The sequence below is a fragment of the Dasypus novemcinctus genome, chromosome 2 (genome assembly GCF_030445035.2).
Source record: "Dasypus novemcinctus isolate mDasNov1 chromosome 2, mDasNov1.1.hap2, whole genome shotgun sequence".
In the NCBI taxonomy this organism is placed as follows: domain Eukaryota; kingdom Metazoa; phylum Chordata; class Mammalia; order Cingulata; family Dasypodidae; genus Dasypus; species Dasypus novemcinctus.
The window spans coordinates 133,951,181-133,971,947 of NC_080674.1; the positions used below are offsets into that span (position 1 = coordinate 133,951,181).

At 38.0% G+C, this 20,767-nt stretch overlaps 1 protein-coding gene and 1 pseudogene across 4 annotated transcripts in view; both read left to right on the forward strand.

Moving 5' to 3' along the window:
* MEGF10 (multiple EGF like domains 10) overlaps positions 1–20,767 on the forward strand; it is a 421,346-nt gene that overhangs the window by 211,879 nt on the left and 188,700 nt on the right. The gene's annotated exons all lie outside the window — the stretch shown is intronic.
* Positions 18,687–20,172, forward strand: LOC101418366 (ribosome maturation protein SBDS pseudogene; annotated as a pseudogene).

Below are 20,767 nucleotides of genomic sequence, written 5' to 3' on the forward strand. Positions count from 1 at the left end.
ATAAACTTTTAGGATAGGAAGTAATACTTGACCTGACAGATCACAAAGATGGTTTCGTGACTGTGATGAGATGTTCCAAAGGTAGGGATGAGACTTAGGCCAGGGGAGAGGGATTCTCGATGGAGAGACAAATAATTATATAAAATGAGCTAAAATTAATGGTAAGCAGGGCACTCATGCCTTAGCTAGATATTTCCAGTTTGTGATTAAGCAGGTATTAGGAGTAACTTGGCAGTGATTTTACAACCATATTTTGTAATGAACCATAGCATACTAATATAGACTGAACTGTTTAAACATCTTGGAGACTTTAATTTATTCAGCTTAAGGGCTTAGTTGCAGGGGAAAAAATAATGAGAAGTAAGCTGTAGGATTGCTTTTCCTGAATTCTAAATTTAGCTTAAACATATTTCTAATCCTCTATGACAGGGATATTTTCTTGAAAATGCATTTGAATTGTATAATCTGATCACCTTTGATAATGCAGGGATTTAGACTGGTATAAACCATGCTTACTGTATTTTATTGCGTTGATTTTTAGCCTACGTAATCCTGTAAATGATTAGCTAATTATATTCTGTCTGATTATCAAGCTACTTAACTTAAATCCAGTATGATTATAAAAGGTGAGTAAGTCTCTGGTCCATAGAGGAGACCCCTCACATGGTTTGAAAAGGCAAAAAGAACCAGATTCTGTGAGCACAGCCTGCACAGGATTAACTCCCCATTACACTGATGGCAGAAAACAAAAAGATAGATTCTTATGAAGAGCAACAGAAATTCATAGCATCTGTTTTGAGTCTGCAAGACCCAAAGATAAATATTGCTCCCTACACTGATTCTCTTAGGAAACTAGGTAGGGAACATTCCTCTTCCAGTTGTAGAAAATATAACCAAAGAAATCGTTATTGAAAACAAAAGACATTTCAGTGTGTCTGTCACAAACTTAATAAGCAGAAGTCAATAAATATTCAAATACTACCCAAACCAGTTAGATATTAAAATAGAAGAAAATATCCCATTTATCATGGCAATAATAAGATATGCTGCCTAGGTATTAGTTTAATAGGAAATATACAAGGGATTTTAGAAGTAGAAGATATTAGGGAATATTTAAAAAGAGTTGAATAAATTGAAAGAAATAACTTTATCTCATATAGAAAAACAGTTAAATTAATATTCAATCAGTAACAATAGCCATACTTCAAGTGCTAAGAAGTCCCTGTAAATAGTGGTTACTTTAATGGACTATGCAGATACAGAACATTTTCATCATCATAGAAAGTTTTATTGAACAGCTCTGGATATCTGTCTCAATTCTTTCTTTTTCTTCTGGATAGAATCTAGCAATCTTAAATCATGTTAAATGGCACCAAAAAGTAACATCAGACAGTCCAGAATGAAGTATTATCTACAAGACAAATAATCTGAGATCTTGGGGAAAAATCAATGTCATGGGGGAAAAAAGTGAGACTAGAGGGTACTGTTCTAGATTTTGTTCTAGATTACAAAAAATGTAATGTTTGTATCTGATCTGAACAAAAACAGTTAAAGCATTTTTTGGTTCAAAGAGGAAACTCGAAAATGAACTAAATATTATATGATACTGGGGAATTTTTTAAATTTGGGGGATGTAATAAAAGTACTGTGGTTTTATAAGAGTATATTCCAACTTATCAAAGACCTATGCTGTAGCATTTAAGAGGATAGTATGTTGATATTTTAATTTACCTTGAAATATAGTAAGAGCTAGACAGGGGTGAAATAATGATGGCACAATGTAAACAATGTTAAATTTAGGTGGTAGGCACTTTTTTTCTCTAATTTTGATATACTTGAAAATTTATAAAATGACAATGTTGTTATTTAAATCTCATTAAATCTTATTTAATGTTTTCTGTCTTTAGTTTCATATTTAAAAATGTTTTCTCAAATAAGCATTTTAAAAATAGATTTTCATCTAGTATTTTTATGGGTCATTTCTTTTAACATTTAATTTTTTTTACCTACCTGAAATTTGCTTTGATGTAATATAAGACATAAAGATTTATTTTATTTTTAGCTAGTTAGATGGTTGTGAATGCTTGCTGTTTGCTTCTCTAAAACTATTTACCATTTGTTCTAGAAAGAGCCCTTGATTTTCATCTAGGGATCCACACCTCTCTCATCCTTTGGTCATATATTTTGAGTAGTACAGAAACAGAAAATTACAAGCCTGATATCCCTTAATTTACTCTTGGCTAAAAAATAACTGGAGCAGAAACAATAGTCCTTTGATGGTAGTGTAATAGGAAATTTGAAAGAATGAGAGTCTCTTGACAAAGAAGCAGATAAACTCTATGTTAGCCATTATATCCTGTTAAATAGATAAAGAAAAGCTTAAAGACTGTTAACATATCTGTTACCATAAAATGAAAGCTAAAGCTGTTTATTTATTATACCTTACATCAAAAAGTTGAGTTTCTGTATTATCTGTTTCCTAAGGAAATGTTTCTGTCATGACTCAGACAAGAGCCCAAAAGCACTCTAGGTGCTTTTCGGAAAAAAAAAAAAAATTAAAAGCAGAACATTTAATCCAAGGAACCAGGGAGGTACTTAACCATTACAAGGGTTGAAGAAAGCAAGCCAGGGGACTACCACTAACTTTTAGATACACCATCACCAAAAGTTGCCAAGCCTCTGCCTCCCACAATCAGGAACATTTAGGAGACTCCTACTCATCTTGAGGTCCTTTGTAGCCCTGAGATGGCTGACCTGGCCTGGGAACATAGAAGACTCTCTAGAAGTTCACATCTGGAAGTATTCTGCCATCTACTATTGCCAGAAAAAGAAGAAAAATGGCTTCTGCTTCTCTATTAGTCAGCGAAGGGGTCCTGCTGCAAAATACCAGAAATTGGTTGGTTTTTATAAAGGGTATTTATTTGGGGTAGGAGTTTACAGATACCAGGCCATAAAGAATAAGTTACTTCCCTCACCAAAGTCTATTTTCACGTGGTGGAGCATGATGGCTGCCGATGGTTGTGAGGGTTCAGACTTCCTGGGTTTCTCCCTTCCAGGGCCTTGTTTCTCTCTGGGTTCAAGGTTCCTTTCTTCCCAGGGCTTGTTTCTTCCTGGGCTTAGGGTTCCTCTCTCCCTGGGGCTGGCTTCTCTTTCCTCTGTGAGTTTACTTCCTGGGGCTCCAGCTTAAGGCTTCGGCATCAGACTCCAATATCAAAACTCCAACATTAAAAATCCTCAGTTCTGTCCTTTGCCATGCCTTGGTGGGTGGGGACTCAATGTCCTAATGTCTGGCCCAATCAAAACCCTAATCATAACTTAACCACACCCAGGTACAGACCAGATTGCAAACCTAATCCAATATCTATTTTTGGAATTCACAACCATATCAAACTGCTACATTCCATCCTCTGAATTCCAAAAAAAGACACTACAATATTTGATAAAACCTTAAATCAGTAACAATGCAAGTACTAAATCATATCACAATCAATTTAAAGAAATAGTTTGTCTTGGGGCAAAGTCCAGTCTGCTATAGACCTCTGAAACTTACATAACAATCTATGTGTTTCCAATTGACAAATGGCCAGACAAAGGATAAACATTTTCATTACAATGATGAGAAATTGGGAGGAAAACAAGAGTCATGGGTCCTCTACAGTTTAGTAAACCTGCAGGGCATCCTCTATTCGATTTCAGTCTGAGAGTCGTTCTTAAGAGGATGGTTTCTTCTCCTTAGGGCCATGTGGGGACCCACCCTTTCCACTCTCTTTCCCATTTTCTTGGTTCCACCCTCATCAAGCATCTGGGTGTAGACAAAGCTCCAGACTTCTCCCTCCAAGAGTGCTGGAGTGATTGCCACCCCTTACCCAATCTTTGGGTTAGAGTCTTAACACGCCTAATACAGTGATGTGAAGACAACATTCCCCCTAACCTTTGGCACACAGGCTCAACCCTCTCAGAGGAATAAGTTGACCACCTGGCTTTCCCTAACCTTTGGAGGACAGGTCCACCCCTCTCAGACCTGTGGGGTGCTGACTTTAACTGCCCTAATTCTCAGGGAATGTACTGCACCCTCTCTGTATCCTAGGGTGGCAAAACTTTCCCAGAACTTTGGGTGGGAACATCCACCCTCTTCAACTGCTGGGGCAAACTCACCCTCTCAGTACACATGGGTGGGGTTCCTCTCTTGGCCCAGGGTGATGTCCTAATTCCAGATCTCAGCTTCCATGCTTTTCCTCTTAAAGCTATTTCTCCTTCAATCTCTCCTTTCCATGTCCTTTTTATTCCAGGCTGACAGTGGTTTTGTTCATACAGCTCTCTCAAAAACCTTGTTGGTTTAGCATGCAAGAAGCAGTGGTCCAATCCAACAGACAGTAAGATTTTCCAGAAGTCTTTCCTAGATAACTGCATTTTTAATTTTGATTTAACAGTTCTAAGTTTAGTTAAGTCCTCCAGTGGGGCACTTTCATCTGCATCTTGATTTCCAAAGGCTTGGAGTTTCCAGAATCAGTTTCTGTTTTCTTTGTACCTGACAGTTCAGTCCTCAGCATATCTCTCTCATCTAGCATTTTGCTGTAAGCTGCAAGCATAAGCCAAGCTGCATTCTCTGGGTTTACTTTGGAAAATTTTCAGCTAAATACCCAGACTTGCCATTTTCAAATTCTGTTTTCCATAAAACACCAGGAGTTGATCTTGCTAAATTCTCTGCAACTTTAAAACACAGATCACCTTTCCTCCAGTTTCCAATAATAGTTTCATCATTTACTTCTAAAGCATCATAAAAAGTCTCTTTAGCATCCATATTGCTATCAACAGTCTCTTCAAAGCACTGTAGGTCTTTTCTTCCAAGCATCTCACAATTCCCCAAAAAAATACTCTTACCCATTTGTAAAATCATTCCAGCATTTTGGTAATTGCAAAAGCACTATCTCTTGTTGGAATTCATAACCATATCAAACTGCGACAGCCTCCTTGCTGCCTTTCATATATCATGTGAGTGCATCTGTAAGATGGACCCTAAAAATGCATCCAGAACTCTGCTGGCTAGATAGAATTGCAGGGAAATACTCTTCTCAGGCTTTCAGCCTCTGCAGTGCAAAGGAGAAAAAGTAGGGTTTGCAAAGTGGACTGAGTATCAGTAAGCAAGTCCAATAGAAGGGATGAAGAGATGTCTTGTGATATTCAAAAGTCGATTTTAAAAATTCAAAGGACTGTTGACTTATAACCTTGTGAGCAGACTATATTTGTTATAGGAAGATAACAAATTGTATAGAATATTCATTGAAAATAATTTGAAGTTGTAAACCATGTTGTCATGGAGGATTGATTTTTACCCACCAACTTGGAAAGAATTGACCTACTCTGATATCACCTAATTTAGCAAAGCTTCCCAACTGGTGGGTCAGCCATCTCCAGGGTCTTCGGGGAGGCAAAGCAAGGCTGTTTGACCAGAGAAACCTTGTGAAGGGCTCTAATTCCTCTGTTTATCTCAGTGTGCCATATAAATATAACTATCTTTTTCTTAGTATTTCATGAAAAAGGCTGTGAAGCACAGCATTTTAGTAAAATAGTCTTCTTGTATTATTTTAATATGAATGATATTCCTGAGCACAAAGCCTCCAAAGTAAATTAATGTACAAGAAATGTAAATAAATCTTCTTTCAGGACACTTGCTCTTCACTAGTGCATACACTTCTTGACCATATAAGGCTGTAAATCTCAGAATATGGTATTAATATTCCAGAGAGTAATATTAGGTAAATAACAAAGTAGGCTCATATAAATTCCCTGGGTTTCCATAAAAGTTAAAGACTTGATTAATTCTTTATCTGCAGTTACTCCTCCCTTTCTTTTATTTTTTATATCAGGAATGAGATGATTAGTATAATCTTAAGAGATAAGACTGTATATACTGAGAGCTGTATTTGACTAACTCTGTGGTTTGGGCAAATGTATTTAAGATATTTATGTTCAGAAGACTGATCTTAAAATAATTTTCTACTTAAAAAGAGAATTTCTAGATGGAAAATAAAAACCCTCTATTGACTAATGAATAAGCATATTATATAAGATATTCAAAAGTAAAAGGATTATTTAAAGTAGAGCATGTTAAAGGAAATCAGGTATGCTGGAAGAACAAAGATGGGTTGAAATAGTGAATAGGAAGCCTCATTGAGGAGGCAAAGTTTGAGTAAGACAGGAAGGAAGTGAAGAAGTAAGCCACACATTCCAAGAAGACGGAGTAGCAAAGGCGGTAAGGCAGGAGACCAATGTGCCTGGAGGGTAGTGAGCAGGGGAGAGCAGTAGAGATAAAATTAGAGAGGTATAGGCAGAACTAGACTAAGGCAGAGGCTATTATAAAGACTTTGGATTAGACTCTAAGATGACTATGGCATGACTTAGAGAAAGGGAGAAACATGATATAATTTATGTTTTAACAAGATCACTCTAGATGTTCTATTGAGAATGGTTGGTAGAAGGGCAAGGACAGAAATAGGGAGACCAATTAAGAAGCTAATGCAGTAATTAATGAGGAATGATGGTGGTTTGGACTAGGATGGTGAATCTATTTTGAAGGCAGAGCTTATAGCATTTGCTAATATTGTGGATGTAGGGTGTGAGAAAAAGAGCAATTCAAGGATGATAGAAAATTTTTTAGTCTGGGCAAATGGAAGGATAAAGTTGATGATTACGGGAAGAGCAGAATTTTGGGGAAAATGTCAGAGTTGGGTTTTGAACACATTAATTTTGAGATGTCCATTTGGCAACCAAGTGAACATGTCCAGGAGGAAGTTGGGAAGAGGTCAAGGCTGGAGATATATATTTAGGATGGGTAGCATGTGAATGGTATATATAGTTCTGTGCCTGGAGGAGATATTTTAGGGGGTGACTATAGATAGAAAAGAGAAATGATCCAAGGACTAAGACCTGAGCACTTGAACATTTAGAGATTGGAAAGGTGGGAAGAAACCAATAAGGGTGACCGAGAAGGAGCAACCAGAAAAATAAAAGGCCAACTAGACAAGTGTGGTGTTCTGTAAGAAACCTGTAAAGAAAGATATTCAGGGAGAAGGATAGCAAATTTTTGGATTTAGCAACTGGAGGTCTTTTGATTACCTTGAAAAGAGCAGTTTCAGTTGAAAATTAGGGGCCAAAACCCTGATTAGATGAGGCTTAAGAAAGAATAGGAGGAAACTTTATAAAGATAGTAAGTATACACACATGGTTCAAGTAGTAGTTTTAAAATAAAGGAAAGCAGGCAGTAGCTGAAGGGGGGAGGCCAGGGTCAAACAAAATGTTTTATTTTGTTTTGATTTTTTTATATGGAAGAAATAACACTTTTGAATGCTGATGGTAATCTTGTTGAAAGGGGGAAATTAATGATGCAGGGAAAACAGTGGAAAGTCACATAAGATAGGCCGACAAAGGGAGTGGGATTTAGTGCATAAATGGGGTGGTTGGCCACAGATAGGAGTGTCATCAGGTCATCCATAATAGGAGCAATGAAGGAAGGCAATTAAAAGTAGTTGTGGGGAAGCGGACTTGGCCCAATGGATGGGGCATCTGCCTACCACATGGGAGGTCTGTGGTTCAAACCCTGGGCCTCCTTGACCCCTGTGGAGCTGGCCCATGTTCAGGGAGTGCTGTGCACAAGGAGTGCACCCCATAGGGAGAGCTGCCTAGTGTGAAAGAAAGTGCAGCCTGCCCAAGGATGGTGCCGCACACACGGAGAGCAGACACAGCAGGATGACGCAACAAACAAAAAGAAACACAGATTCCCTCTGCCACTGATAAGGATAGAAGTGGTCACCGAGGAACACACAGTGAATGGACACAGAGAACAGACAACGGGGGGGGGGGGGGGGGGGGGGGGGAGGGCACAGGGCAGGGCAGGGGAGAGAAATAAATAAATAATAATAAAAATGTTAAAGTAGTTGTGGAAGCTTGTGGAGAGTTTCCTTTCATTGCTTTAGTTTTCTCAGTGAAATAGAGAAATGGGAAGTAGCGTCTTCAAATAAGAGTGACGATGGAAGAAGAGATATTAGGGTTTTGAGAAGAGAGAAGTTCACATCTAAGAAATTGTAAGAGTAAATGAAATAAGGAGATATATTTGGATTGATGGGCAGTACTGAGGATCTACTTAATACTAAAGGTGATGAATTTAGAGTGATGCCCATCAATGTTTGGATTTTTATTTTTCTGTAATCACATTCAGTAGCACCAGTGCCCCCATGAGTAAGCAGAGAGTTGGATTGAATCAAAATTGGGATTTTGCCAGGTGAACAAACTGAAGAAAGAAAGGGGAAAAGGAGTTGAAAGTGTATGCAAGCAAGTGACCATAATTACTGACTATGGAATTTAAACTGAACAAGGAAGGATATAAGGACTTGAAGAGTTGAAGGACATAAAACGGTAACAGGATTCCTGGACTGTGGGTAATGTGTTCAAAGAATTGTTGGAGTTGATATTCCAGACTGAGTGATCAGGAGAGTTGGAAAAGTAGGAGCTTATGAAAAAATGAGATGCTTAACACTGAGCTTATAGAGAGCCTGCAATTATTGGTGACAACAAGAGTGTGACAATAAGAGGAATGACTGAAATAGGATGGAGGATAAGATCACTGGAAGAGAGGAGACCCAGACACAGAGAGCCTGGGATTATTAAAAATATTACCCATAAGAAGATACCAATGACCAAGAGCTCTCAGAAATAGTGTTGGGGAGCATGGCAGTGAGTCAACCCCCAACGCTGCTGAATCTCCACTTTGTTATTCCTAACAGAATACAAAATATACAGTAATCCCTGCCACTTCAGAAAACTCTCCTTGGATCTTACATCCTTTTCTAGTTACTACTTTTTTTTTTTTTTTTTGCTGCAGTTCGGAACAAAACTTAAAAGAGTTGTCAATACTTGGTGTTGAATCCTTTTCTATCATTCTGTCTTACTCCCTGTCCTAATAGAATTTCAGCTCACCACTACACTGTAGGAAGAAATTCCAGATAGAGCAACTGTGAAATTGACCAACCCAGAAGTACCGAGTATGGAATACATGAGTAAAAGAATTGATCTGATTCAAGACCATGTTATGGTCAGATCACTTAATTGAATCAAATCCATTCCCTTCCGCCCCATTAGTCAGTATGCAATGATCTAATCTGTTTACCTTTTCCATTTCTAATGTTTTCAGAATAAAAATAGTAATACCATGTTTACTTCTAATTTGATCATTCATGCTTGGGCAAAATATTTTATATATCAATTATATACAATAATAAAATAGCATCTATATTTTTCTTTCACAAATACTTGACGTTATTGTAGCAACTGTGAACAAATGAATATTAATTTTAACATGAAAATACAAGAAATGGTTCCTAAATCTCCTTCTGATTTGTAAAGCATGAGAAAATTATTTCATGAACGAGAAGGGGAATTGATGTAAATTTTAACATAGGACACTGATTTAAATACTTACTGGTTCCAAGTAAATTCTGTATGATAATTCAGATGTGCCCACCCTCTGTCACTACCACTTGGTGCCTCCATTCATTGGAGGCCAAATTTCACACATGATGTGAAGAAAGACTTATAGTGCTAGTGACTCACTTTCACATTAAGTCATTTCTCAGGAAACTCCCATTTTTGCCTTTTTTTTTTTCACTTGTCTTGGTCTCATTACAGCATTTCTCCTCTGGTCTTCATCAAGCTGCATGCTCATCATCTATTAACTGTGTTACTCTCTAAGCTGAATGTCTTCCTCTAGCATATATTCATCACTCTGGCAGCACTCCTTTTCTGTATTTGAGAAATGTCCTTGCTATGAGCAAGGCTACTGCATACAGTTTTGCAGTATGTGCACTGCACAAAGTCTCCCAGCAAAGAAGAAAACTGGGGCTGAAATTCAGGCATGTTCTGACCTCTGGGCCCTGACAGTGGTTTGTGACCGTTGGAGAAAGGACAGCCTCTTTCTAATTTTGCCAACCAGCAGCATGCATTTTTCTCATGTGCCTGAAGTATTGTATAGACTAATAGTTCTCAATAAATTCCTTTTCTGCTTAAACTAGTCAAAATCAGTTTCTTTTGCTTGTCTAACCAGTTTAGACAACTTGAAAGCCTGAATTCAGTGGGATACTTATGTGAAGCACTTTTATTTTATTTCCCCAACATTGTGTTTAGGCAAGCTTTGATGAAAAATTGTTTTCTGTCCCTTAACCACATCTCAGGCAAATCCTGTAGCATTCCAGACACTTTCCTGTTTTAAACAGTCAAGGCTAGTATAATACAGTTTAAAGCTTAAATTTCAAATCCAAATATCCACTCTTTCCCTCATCCTAGTCCAAGTTTCACCAGTAGTGCAAATGGCCCTGCCCTGGTGATTTTGGTGTGCTCTGCATTGCTTCTCCTCTACTTCTTTTCTTCCTTTATGTTTGGGTCCCTCTGTCTTTCCCAGAGTGTTGAGGTCTTGGAGGAGGGGTGAGGAAGGAGACAAGCATCTCTTGCTTAGCTGTGGATACTGTGGTCCACACTGGATGGTACACCCCCCTGGGGAGTCAATGTCCAGATTCTGACTGTCATGCAGGGCGTGAGTGGACTCTCCTGGAGGCCCTGCAGGGACCCCAGCTGTACAAGCCTCTGACGGGTGATGGCACATCACAACTAGAGTACTTCTTCATCTGTCCTCTCACTGGCAGGCAGCTCTTTTGTGCAGGTAACCACAATATAGCTTAAGCCTGGATTCCTCTTGGGCTGGAAACTCAGTCACTCTTGCCTAGCCAAATAGTGTGAGCAGAAGCTTCCCATTTATGTCTCTTTCCAGTTCCTTTCCTCCTATTCAAATATGCATAGAAAGCAGATCTGCATATCCTAAATAAGCAGACATCTACTTCTCTTTTCTGTGACTGTTCTTCTTACCTTTTCCTCTGTTTTAGTTTGCTAGGTTCTGCCAAAATGCAATATACCAGAAATGGGTTGGTTTTTACAATAGGGATTTATTTGCTTGTAAGCTTACAGTTCTGAGACCTTGAAAGTGTCCAAATCAAGGTAGCAGATGATGTTTTCTCCCTGAAGACTGGCTGCTGGTGATCCTGGACTCCTCTGTCATGTGGCAAGCATGTGGCAGCATCTGCTGGGCTCTCCCTTCTCCTCCAGGCTTCATTGTTTTCTGCTTCTGCTTCCATGCTTTGTCTCTCTGCTTCTGTAGCTTTTGCTCAGTCTTTGTGTGAATTTCATCGTCTTATAAAGGACTCCAGGATTAAGACTTACCCTGGGCCATGCTTTACTGAAGTAACCTAATCAGAAGGTCCTACCCACAATTGGTTTATATCCACAGGAATGGATTAACCCTAATCCATTGAGCTTCAAACTGTCATATCCTCTGTTTTAGTTTCCTTGGTTGCTCAAGCAAATACCATGCAATGGTTCAGCTTAAACAATGGGAATTTTCTAGCTTATGGTTTTGAGGCTGGGAGAAAAAGTCCAAAATAGGATTTTGGCAATGCTTTCTTCCTGAAGACTGGCATCTGGGACTGGTTGTCAGTGACTCTTGGTTCTTGGTTCCTTTGTCATGTGGTGAAGCACATGGCTGTCTCTCTTGGCCTTTCCCTTGTCATCTGGGTTCTGTTGATGTTCTGATTCTGGTTGCTCCCTCTGTGGTTCTTTCTCTCCATCTGTCTGAATTTTTTTCTGCTTATAAAGGACTCTAATAATAGGATTATGACCCATCCTGAGTGGGTTTAGCCACACCATAACTGAAGTAACCTGTTTTATGAACTTGTTTTTCTGGGTTACATACAGCTCCAACAACCACACCCCCCATATTAACTTAACTTGCCTAAGAGAGGGAAGAAATATTCCTCTTCCCTCTAATACGGAGAAGGGTAAAAGCACACCATTCTTGTGCAATAAGTCCATATTGGAGAAATTCTGATAACTCTTCTGCAATCATGTAGTTTTTTCCTATAGGGACTAAAGGAGTAGGAGCCAGTGCTTATTGATGATAGCAGAACTAGTTTTCTTTTGCCTCTTATTCAGTCCTGCAAGTGTTGTATTTGGATGCACTCTTTAGAATGTAGGCCAATTAGCATCTACTCTTCTTGGTTCTGTGACTATAGCCACAATTCCCAAAAACCTGGAGAATTCTACTCAATAGCCTATTATTCTTGCTCCTATTATTCTTGTAAGGGCTCCGAGTGATTCACAATGCTTTGTCTTGTGTAGTTTATTGACACTCTAGCATCCCTCTTCTTTCCAAAAACACCCTGATTTACTTTTGGGAAGTCTTTTCTCTTTTTTGTGGTTTTAAAAGGGATGGTATATCAGGCACCTGTCCCCTAGGGAAGTTTGAAAAGCCAAATTCTTCCTGTTGTCCCAGGACAGCTAAGAGGGAAAGCAGAATCTAAGTTCAGCCAAATGGATGTTCTTTCTTGTGACTTTGATGTTGAGAGCATGATGTGAGAACTAAAGAAGGAAATGGTTCAAGTTCATTAATCTCAGCAGGGACAGCCTGACCAGGCTGTTTCTGCTCTGAGAACATAGCTTTGATTTCTTCTTGCCAGTCCTTCAGAGGGGTTTCTGCTCATTTTCAACTTTGGCCTCACAGCTGCCCACCTCTCCTGGACTCCCTTAATAACCTTCCTCAGTTTCATTTTATTAAGTTAGTTGTAATTGGCTTCTGTTACTTAAAAACAAGAGCCCTAACTGACACAGTAGGCAGTTATATTGCAGACAAAAGGAAATCAAACTACAGGAAATGTTTTTTTCTGATACAAATGTCAGTGCTATAGCCACCTTCAGTCATGTTCTGTAACTTTCTTCTTACACATAGTCATGAGAGTTCTCATTACACAGGATGCTTTGATTTATTTTTTCCAAATTGGAATAGATTTATTCATTTGTGTCAAATGTTGGAATTCAAAAAAACAGTCAGGAAGATATCCTTTTTACGTTTATCATTTTCTGGTCTTGGATATGGAAGATGAAACTTGTTTCCTGTTAAACTACCACCAAGCCTGATACCACTCCACAGGAAATCTATTTTTACAAGAACATCCTAGGAGGATATGCCGTCAGCTCAAGAGCTGCCCCAAGCATAGTTTTTACACAGGAAATACATCAGCAGTGCGTTTTCAAACTGCCAGTCCAAATGCTTTAGGGAGTTGTAAAAGTAATGTAGTGAGTCACAATCAGCATTTTTTTTCAAAAATAAAATGGAATGGAATGATGTTACTCAAATTGCAGTCTGAGAAATAGAAGCATTCACCTGGAAATTTGTTAAAATGCAGAATCCCAGGCCCCAACCAGATACACTGAGTCAGAATCTCACATAAAAAAAATTCTAGTTGATTAAAATGCACATTAATGTTTTGGAAACATTGGATGGAAAACATTAGAGGATATTACACATAGCAAGGGTAAGTATTATTTCATGTAACTTGTTTTGATTATATATATATGAAGATATGAATTTGGTCATGATGAAAAATGTATTTCTTACCATGGGTTGCAGTAAAAGAAAGGAAAAAAAAACACCTTAAAAACATTGAACTAGGGGAAATATCCAGCTGAATTTGGGGTCCCACTGCTGCCTCTCTTGTCAAGGATGCCAGGTTTCCCTAACATCTATGGAGACTCCTAGACAAAGGAGAAATAGAAAAATGCCCCTAACTTAATACAGGGTCAAGTGCTGAGAATACTATTTCCTTTACCCATTGCTCTGTTTCCCTCCTTCTTTATTTCAATACCATGAAAAGAGAGTCACCCTTTAGAAAAAATGAAAGCTGGAGAAAGGTACTTCTTGAGAAGGGAGCACAAGGAAAATCTAGGGTAAGGGAAAAGAGACTGAAATGAAGGACCTGAGGGGACACTCATGGGTGAAGAACTCCACCTCTGTTCTTCTCTATTCCTTGGCTGCGATTCATGATTAAAGGTACAGCCTATTCCAGTCTTGTTGGTATTTGTGTAGTGGGGAGAAATGAAGCTTTGTTGACCCATGAATTACTAAGACTCCTGAGCAAAGACTCTTTCTACAATAAATCAAACCCTATCAAGATGATGTTCAAGGTCCATGGGAAAAAAGTGATTGAACATATCACATTGGTATGTGCTATGGAGAGCTATCAGAAGACCTTCAGAATAGGTAAATATAGCTGTGAGGCAAGTGAAGCAGTTGAGAACATGGGCTTTGAAGTCAGACCTGGGATCAGCCATGCCTTTGCCACTTAACTTTGCCATTTAACTTGCCATGTGACCAAGGGCACATTAATTGATCTCTCTGAGCCTTCATTTTCTTATCTATAAAATAGAAATAATGATACATGCCTATTGTGGCTAGGATTGAATGAAATCAAGAATGTTAAACTTCTACTATATTTATTAGTTAACAATCTGCAACACTCAGCCCCTACTCCTGTTTTTTAGTAGGAAGAAATTAAAGCCTGTGAACTTTGGTCTATTGTTGTAACTAAGTATTTATTTATTTATTTATTTATTTATTTATTTATTTATTTTAATCCCCCCCCCCTCCCCTGGTTGTCTGTTCTTGGTGTCTATTTGCTGCGTCTTGTTTCTTTGTCCGCTTCTGTTGTCGTCAGCGGCACGGGAAGTGTGGGCGGCGCCATTCCTGGGCAGGCTGCTCTTTCTTTTCACGCTGGGCGGCTTTCCTCACGGGTGCACTCCTTGTGCGTGGGACTCCCCCACGCGGGGGACACCCTTGCGTGGCACGGCACTCCTTGCGCGCATCAGCACTGCACATGGCCAGCTCCACACGGGTCAAGGAGGCCCGGGGTTTGAACCGCGGACCTCCCATATGGTAGACGGACGCCCTACCCACTGGGCCAAAGTCCATTTCCCAAACTAAGTATTTAAATCACAGATTTAAACCATGGTTTGAGAGCCTTAAGGAAAGGAAGTCATGAGCATAAGATGTCAATGTAATTAGCTAAGAGGTAGACTTGCTAGATAGGTTCAATTTCCTTTATTAGAAATATTACCAGTCAGGCAAATTGAAGGAAGGATATACATTTGGATTTATAAGATAATTGAAAATATATCCTCATGACATTCTTGTGGATTAGATGAAGAAAGCATAGTGGATGTAAGAGATTTAGTAGAGTTTGTAAGTAGTGGAATGCCCATACTAGAGGATGTGAATAAATATAAATGGTGAAGAAAGTCTCTATTAGATTATGCTGGACCTCTGACTTCAACCTGCTTTCAATTGTTTAAATGATTTGTTCAAGAGAATTATAACTTGTGATAAAATTTCAAATATCATGGTTTTTGAGCTTGCCAGCTAATATACTTGAACAAGAACTAGCTCCATCAAGATTTCAACAAATTCTAAAAATGAACTGCATATAGAATGGAATTTCATAGTGATAAAGGAATAGTCCTATAAAATTAGTATGAAAGTCCCAGCTAATAGTATAAATGACATTTGAAAAAGTCAGGCTTAATAGCAAATATGAAAAATATCTGGAATTTTTGTAGGTTATATGTTCTACATTAACAGAATTGTATAGTTAGCAACACAAAAGCCTATTTAATGTTGGACTAAGTTTATAAAGCCATAGCATTTGGAATAAAGATAATAAAAAAATCTTACTCTAGTTCAGATTGTTTATATTTTATCTGATATGTTTTGTGTGTCCATTCTGGGCATCATACATTTGCCATCCAGGGTTCTTTGGATATAAATAACAACAAACAAATTGCATACAACTTAAACAAAATAAATAAACATGTAGACATTTTAATGGAATTCATTCAAAGAGTAGGTCCAAAAATCCAAGAAAAAGAACTTCTGGCCATAAAGACGTAACTGAGCTGGACTTCTCTTTATACCCTAAACAACCAGAAAGCTGGAAAAATATATAAAACAGTTCTTTTCAGATATTGGGCAAGAGGACTGTGATCACTGAGAAAAGGAAAGCAAATGAAATGAACCCTAGGGTTATCATGTTTTCTGATTAAAGCTAACGTCTGGACCACAGTGCAGGTGAGCATAGTGGGAAGACAGAAACTGGGACTCAGAGAAGAAAGTTATATAAGGAAAGAGTTCCAGAGATTAGCATATGGTTCTTCTGCTGCTGAGTACTAAACCATGCATAAATAAGTGAAATGCTATAAGACTTGGTGTAGACTAAGCAGGAAGCTGTAAAATGAACAATTTCCAGAGTCCTTACAGGACTGATAGAGTGAAAAGTGAAAAGAGTCCTCACTAAACATCTGGGAACATTCAGTAGTGACCCCAGAAGAGTCACGCCTTACTCAATATTGTATCAGAATGGGTCTTATCAGGAAGTAGAAAGCACACTGTGGGTTAAACAGGAAATTTAAATACAATTATTAACTCTGATTTTAAAAAAGACTGTAGGATATAAGGAAATTTTGTATGGTACTCTAGGGCTAAGGGAGAGAACTTAGGAAGTGGAAGGGGTTCATATCTCATTGGAGAAGTTGTAGTTCAGTCCACTAGGTAGCAAAGAAGTTTTCTAGTTTGCCCAAGCTTATCTGAAACTGTTCTGCAGTTTCTAGGCAAGCAGGAACAATGCTCCAGAGAGTGAGCAGGACAAAGATGAACAGCAACAATTGGTGTGGGTAAACAGAGAGCAGCAATTCTGTGAGAACTCTCTGGGCCAAAGATTATCCATGTAGGGGCCTATAGAGGAAGTAGCGGCTCAATTAATACCCCTGGTTTATAAGCAAACTACATAGCAGCTTGCAGAAGGTACAGGAACTCAGTGGGAAACCTCCAGGTAGCAGGCAAAGTATCCCTGTGGGACTGAAGAGGGAACTGGAGTGTCAGTGTGGGCATGAGGCATTTGAGGTGCTGATGTGGGTAAGAGACATTTGGGGCTCTTGTTTCTGTGTTAAGAGAGCTTCAGGAAGGTTATTGCCATGCCAGGTTAAGGCTGCAGGGTCATGGAGGAAATATACATTTTTGGTACATAGCTGGGTCAGAGGTCCACTGGATATTATCTCCCCCATACTGCTGACCCACCATGGTGTAGCTTGAAACAGTAGGAGGATCTTTACCTCCTGCAATGTTCCTCTAGAGCCCTCTATGAAGAAAACTTGACATCATGCTCACTGTAAAGAAGAGATCCTTAAAAGAGTGTTGTCCATTATGGCACAGCACATGTTAACGGGAAATTTGGAGCTGAGAGACAATAAATTGATATCTGGTATTTATAGAAATAAATTAGTCCTAGAATGAAAGCTATTATAAAAACACTCTAAAATAAGAGTGAAAACAAGTCTAGAAAGGATTAAACTGATTCACTGTTTGTTACTACAAAGCAAAATACTCTTTAAAGGAATCCAACAATCTAACACTGTCCAACATCCAACCAAAAATTACTAGACATATTAAGAAGAAGCAAAATGTGGTCTATAACCAGGAAAAACAATTAGTCAATAGAAACAGACCCAGAAATTACACAAATGATTTAATTAAAAGACAAGAATTTTAAAACAGCTATTATAAATATGTTAACATTTAAAGGTAAAAACACAATAAGGATATTATGAGGAATAGAAGATATAAAAAAGAACCATATGAAATTATGGAAATGAAAAATACAATACCTGAATTGGAAAAAATCTCTAGATGAGCTTAAGAACAGGTTAGACTCTGGATAGGAAATAATTAATAAACTTGAAGGCATAGAAATAGAAAACATCCCACAGGAATCCCAAAGAGAAAAGACAGAAAACAATGAAAATGACAGACTTTCATTGATCTGAGCAGTTAACATACGTGTAATTGGAATCTGGTTAGCAAGTGATAAAAAGGGGTCTAGAAAATTTTTAAAGAAATAATGGCCAACATTAAAAAATTTTTTCTTTTGAAAATTATAAAGCCACAGATTCAAGAAGCTCAACAAACTCCAAGCAGGATGAACCTAAAGAAAACCACACAAAGGCACAACATAATCAAATTGCTGAAAACAGCTGTGGAATAATGTTATGAGCTGTAATGGTAGAACATAAAAAGGAACAAAGGTAAAAATATCAGAAAACTTGTCAGAAACCTGTAATCCAGGGGACAATTGAATGGAAACATTAAAATACTGAAAGAAACTATCAATATAGAATTTATAGTGAGTAAGAATTCATCACCAACTGAGCTACACTATAAGAAATATTAAAGGAAGTTTTTTAGGCTGAAGGAAAATAATAGCAGATGACATCTTGGATCTACCAAAAGAATGAAAATCTCCAGAAATGGGAAGTATGTAGGTAAATATAAAATATTTTCTCCCTAAATTTCTTAATGTATTTAAAAGATAACTGACTATTTAAGCAAAAATTTTAACAGTGGATTGTGGGTGTGTCAGTCAGGATTCAATTAAGAAGCAAAACCACTAGGAAATAGAGATATATTTCTTACAGAGATTTCATCTTATTTAATTGTGGAAGCTGGTTAAACAGTCCCTATAAAGTTTAATTTTCATGTCTGATGCTGGAGCTTGAAGTCTACAGGGCAGGCTGTTGAAAAAGGAGGATGGAGGTAAAGGTGGGAGAGCAAGAAAAAAGTGAGTTGAAACCTGTGAAGACACATTATCTCTGATGTTGATGGTGCGTATGTCCTGTAGAAGTTGGGCCCTTCATCACAGTGCTAAATACATGGCCCAGGAGTAAGAGAAGTTGAAAAAGGATCCAGGGGAAAGTAAGCAATTACAGGGATGGATACTATCTTAGACCAACAAGGTGAGTCAGCAGATAAGCAACAATGTTTGTGAGCTAAAAATGGCTGCTGCTTTACTTCCACTTTTTGAATCTTGCACAAGAATCTATCTTGTGGACCACCCTAACATAAACATAAGGAAGGAATTTTTAGAAATGTTGTTCAGCTCAGACAAGTGGACAGATTGGAAAGCCATGACAGTGGGCTTTCCCTCCCCCACCCCAACCTCCGACAGTGGGCTTTTAGCATGAGTAGAAGTAAAATGTATGACAACAATGTCAGGAAGGATGGGGAAGAAGGAAAATGGAAATATACTATTTAAAGAATCTTGTATTATTCATGAAATGTTATAATATTATTTGAAGATAAACTGTAATAAGACAAAGATCAAATTCTGAGCTCTAGACGAACCACTAAAAATGTAAAACAGAGGTATTCCTTGTAGATCAATTAAAGAGATACAATGGGATCATTAAAAATTCAACAAAACCAAAAGAAGGCAGAAAAATAGGAACAAAAGAACAAAGAACAGCTGGCACAAATAGAAAACAACAAGATGATGGATTTAAACCAAGTATGTCAATGATGACATTATAAATGGTGAATCTTTGATTAACAAAGATTGTTCAATGGATAAAAGGCAATATCAGAATGGCAGCCTGCCTTTGTGGCTGTCATTACTCCATGGTCTGCTGGGTCATTGCATCCCATCACCAATGGCCTTCAGGCCATGTGATGCGGATCTGCTCTAGTTCGCTAGACTTGATGTCTGTGAACAGCCACTAGGTCAATCTTCATTCTCACCTACCAGATCTGGCAAACCAATGTGTCCATTGTACTGATAAAGCCCTCCAGGAAGCTCTTAGAAATGGCATACTACAAAAAACAAGGTCATAGGCTGGCAAAGTGGCATGTTAAGTTGCTAAGAAAGAAGACTTCATCAGTGCCTTTGGAACAGATGACTAAACTGAAATCTGTAAGCAGATTTTGATGAAAGGAGAGGGTCAAGTATCAGACAAAGAATGGCACACGCAGCTGGAGCATATATTTAGAGACAATGCAACAATCACAGCAGACAAATGTGTGAATCCTGAAACAAAGAGACCATGCACTGTTATCCTTTTTGAGAGAGCCATGAAGGACAGCCATTATTCAGTCAAAACCAACAAGAATGCAAAACAGTTTCGGAAGTGATTAAAAAGTTAAAAGAGAAAAGAAAGAGAAAAAAATGCTCACAAGACTTTTGCTCATTCTTCTAGCAAATGAAGGGAAGGAACTGGAAGAAAGCTCTAGCCATAAATCAAGATTATAGAAGTGAAGACTACAGTCAACATTTAGAAATTGTGTGCCTGATTGACCTAGGCAGCTTCAGAGAAATTGATGAGCTAATTAAAAAGGAGAAAAAAAGCAAAGGTTCATCAGATGTGGAAGAAGGGGTGAGAAATTTAAATGACATTCATCAAGCTCTTCAGTCCCTTAATTAGAAAGAACAGTCGCTTCAACAAATGGTGCTGGGAAAAATGGATCTCCACTTGGAAAAAATGAAGGACTCCTACATTGCACCGTATACAAAAATCAAGTAAAAATGGAACAAAGACCTAAATATAAGTGCTAGAATTATCAAGCTCCTATATGAAAACATAGGCAAGCATCTTCAGGACTTGTGTTAGGCAATGGTATCTTAAGACTTTACACCCAAAGCACAAGCAACAAAAGAAGAAGTAGATAAATGGGACCTTATCAAAATTAAAAATTTTGGGTATCAGAGGATTTTATTGTGAAAATGAAATGACAACCTACACAATGGGAGAAAATATTTGGAAACTACTTATCTGACAAAGGCTTAATATCAAGAATATATAAATGAATCCTTTAACTTAACAACAAAAAGGTGAACAACACAATTTTAAAATGGAGAAAAGAATGGAATAGACATCTCTTCAAAGAAGATATACAAGTAGCTAAAAGGCACATGAAAAGATGCTCAATATCCTTAGCCATCAGGGAAATGCAAATCAAAACCACAACGAGATACTATTTCACACACATTAGAATGACTGCTATTAAAACAACAACAGA